The sequence below is a fragment of the Nicotiana sylvestris genome, chromosome 5 (genome assembly GCF_000393655.2).
Source record: "Nicotiana sylvestris chromosome 5, ASM39365v2, whole genome shotgun sequence".
NCBI lineage: Eukaryota > Viridiplantae > Streptophyta > Magnoliopsida > Solanales > Solanaceae > Nicotiana > Nicotiana sylvestris.
In genome coordinates this window covers 127,900,407-127,904,626 of record NC_091061.1, presented here as the reverse complement: position 1 = coordinate 127,904,626, position 4,220 = coordinate 127,900,407, and positions in this window count along the sequence as shown.

Sequence of the window (4,220 nt, the reverse complement as noted above, 5' to 3'; positions counted from 1 at the left end):
GAGGGGGATGAATACCTTCTCTAACACATTCGACATGTGTACAAATGCCAACAAGTCTAAAATCTTCAGTGTAAATATGTCAGTCCAAATCCAGAATGATCTTATAGAGATGACAGGATACCAAATAGGGAGCCTACCATTTAGGTATCTTGGACTGTCCATCTCTGCCAAGAGAATATCCAAAATGGATTGTGAGGTACTCATGGACAAGATAGCATCTAGAATCAAAACCTGGTGTACAAGGCACTTCTCTTATGCTAGGAGAGTACAACTAGTCAACTCAGTATTGCTACATATACACAGTTACTGTTCGGCCATCTGCATACTACCAAAGCAAGTGCTCAAGGAAATAACAGCTATGTGTAGGAACTTTATTTGGGATGGAAAAATAGTCACACACAAGCCCCCATTAGTGGCATGGGACTTAGTGTGAATGATTAAATATGAATGAGGGCTGGGAATCACTGACATTATAAAATGAAATGAAGCTGCAATTGCTAAATATATCTGGAATATTGCACAAAAAGCTGATAATCTATGGGAGAAATGGATAAGTACTATTTACTTAAAAGAAAAAAACTGGTGGCAGTACACATGCCCCACTGTTCTTGCTGGTATTGGAAAAAAGTTTGTATGATCAGGGAGATGTTTGCTCCTGGTTTTACTCAGAATGGTTGGTTGAATGCAAATGGACAATACACGATCAAGGGTGGCTAACTATGGAGAATGGGAGAAAAGGAAGCCTAGCCATGGGGAAGATGGGTGTGGAATAAGATAAACGTGCCTAAGCATAGCATTATCTACTGGCTCACCATGCACCAAAGACTGCAGACAAAAGTCAGACTATGTCATATTGGTATAAGCCAAGATGATATATGCCCTATTTGTGGGACACAGGTGGAGACTATACTACATCTGTTTTTTGAAAGGTCATTGTCCAAACAATGCCTACAAGGAGTGCTTTCTTGGATAGGCATACAACTACAGCTAACTGATATAGCAGGGATATGGAAGAGAATGGCTAGAATCATCAAAGGCAAGAGATGCAGGGAAGTTGTCATTGCTATACTTGTTGCTCTAATATACTGGATATAGAAGGCTAGAAATAATGTTGTATGTGTCACGACCCAAAATCCACTAGTCGTGATGGCACCTAACTCAACCCAATAGGTAAGCCAACTAATAACTATCCAATTCCAATAATATTTAATAAGACAAATTAAACAAAAGTAATTATCTGAATCTTATACATTATTTCAAGGACTGATAGTGCAAATCATGAGCTTCTAAAATTAGAATTTACAACTCTAGTGTGAAGTAAAAATACATCATCTATTGGAATAATACATAAAATAGATTTTTCATAAGTCTAGAGCTACTATGAACAAGAGGAACTTATAACCGGAATGCATGTACATTTTCAAACCCAGCTCCCGTCAATCACAGCAACGTCAGCAGCCAACATCTGCACGCAAGGTGAAGAAGTATATATGAGTGCAACTGAACACATGTACTCAATAAGTAACAAACCTAACCTTAGATTGAAAGTAGTGATGAGCTGGAACACAGGTCAGAGTCCAACACTAATAGCCAATAACAACTCATAATAACAGAATGAAAGTAATAAAAGAAGTAACTTAGAGATAAAATGCTCAGCTCATTCACAGTTCCAGAAAATAATTCTGCTTTTCAAGGAAATCAGTGAAACTCTAAATCACTTACTGAAATCGCCAAAAATATGAGTAAGTTTGAAATCCGTAATTTTTCCCAAAAAGCTTTCAACAGGTAAATGTTTCATTTTCAAATGGCATGAGGAAAATACATCTCTATGCATATATGTCAACATGTGTAAGAAGTCAGGAATGACGTGATACCGTACAATATGAGAAAAATGCATCTCTATGCATGTTCATGTAATGTATCTCAGAGATGAACTGATGTACTCACATTCTCAGAGTACTTAATCTCACTGTCTCACACTTTCCACTTATCATGCTCAATCACTCAGTACTGTATATGGCCAATCCAGCCCTGGAAAGATCCATCCCAAAAATATACATAGAAACTGCCAGTAAGTCACTCAGTACTATATAAGGCCAAAAGCCCGGGGAAGATCCATCCCAAAATAGAAATGCTTTGGGCAAGATTCATGCCTTGTCCCTCATTATAAATCATACGCGCTCACTGGGGGGGGGGTGTTCAAACTCCGGAGGGTCTCTTTCATCCCAAACGCTATCATAAATTAGTAAAACCCGCTGCGGCGTGCAGCTTGATCCCATAACTGTCACTCATAATTAGGCCCTCGGCCTCACTCAGTCATCACTATCTCCAGACTCTCGGGCTCATAATGCCATGAAACTAGCCCAAAATGATGATATAATGTGTCAATAAATAGCAACAGAGACTGAGATATGATATAAAAAGAATGAACATGACTGAGTATGAAATTTCAATTTAAACAAATAATTCAACAACAATATGACCTCGGTGGGTCCCAATAGAATAAACATGTCGTTTAGACATGATTTCTAATATGGATCACAGCTCAATAGCTCTAGTGCGTAAAGATTTCAAGGTTACAGATAAGATCAGGTAACTATACGGTACCACGGGAATAACAGAGTCACAATTCACACGATGCACGCCCACATGCCTGTCACCTAGCATGTGCGTCACCTCAACACATAACACATAATTCAGGGTTTCATACCCTCAACACCAAGTTTAGAAGTGTTACATACCTGGAACAAGCCAAATCTAATACCTAGCAAGCCAAACGATGCCTCAAAAATGCCATCTTGCGCGTACCGATCTCTGAACGACTCGAAACTAACCAAAAGCAACTCAAATACATCAAATAATGCCAAAGGAAACAAACTCAATCAATAAAGGTCGAATATTTAATAAAATTTCCAAAATCGACCAAAAAGTCAAACTCGGGCCCGCACCTCAAAACCCGGCAAAACTCACAAAATTCGCCAATCCATTCAATTACGAGTCCAACCATACTGTTTCACTCAAATCCAACTCTAAATCGATGTTCAAAGCTCAAAAATTTACTTTATGAAATTTTAGACAACCCCCAAATTTCACTTTGAAATCATCAATCTAATGCCAAAACCGAAGATGGATTATAAAATATAACCAAAATTAAGTATAGAAAACTTACCCCAATCCATATGGTGAAAATTATCTCCAAAAATTGTCCAAATCCGAGCTCCCCAACTCAAAATATGACCAAATGAACAAACCTTCGATATTAAGTATTTTTTTCCTATTGTTCTGCCTCATTTTGCTTGCCAAATGATCCTGAAACTTACTTTTGATGTCTCCAATGCATTCCTTGTGAAATTGCAATCAAGTTAGGCTTTTTAATCACTCCATTTAACCTTATAATGAAGGATATATGTTGGTTTCAATATTTGAAAATGGTGCAGATTTTTAAATACGAAGTCAGTGGCAATTTCGTAATTAATTTGAAAAACATGGCAACCCAATTCTTAGTAAAATGACCATAAATACCCATATGATATCCAAATTTGACAATTTTTTTATATGGCTCCGTAATTACGATACAGATCTAATTCTTCAATCAAAACAGAAATCAAAGCTCATTTGTTTAATGTGGTACCATTTATGCTTGAAGAATCGACATCGAAACATAAGAAAAACGAGCGCAACACAGCTAAAACCTTATTCGAAACTCATCCGAGCCCTCGGGACCCCGCACAAACATACCAACAAGTCCTATATCATAACATAGACCTACTCGAGGCCTCAAATCACGCATAACATCATCGAAACGACGAGACGCACCTCAAATCAAACTTAATGAACTTTCGAACTTTCAACTTCCTAAAACTCGCACCGAAACATATCAAATCAACTCGGAATGAACTCAATTTTTTCACAAAAGTCCTAATACATCACATGGAACTACTCGTGCCCCCAAACTACCAAGCGAAGTGCAAATGCTCAAAATGACCGGTCGAGAAGTTGCATTCTCCCCCACTTAAACATATGTTCGTACTCGAACGTGCCAAGAGTTGTTCCTAAGCCATCAAACCATCGTGTAACCTTACCATGCACATACCAGGGGGTGATCCCATAGCACCCTATTCTATATAGGCCTAATAACACAACATAATTGAAGATCATTACTTAAACCTTAGCCTATTAGCCTTAAAATCCAATTTCCAACATCCGGAATTTCTATAAGA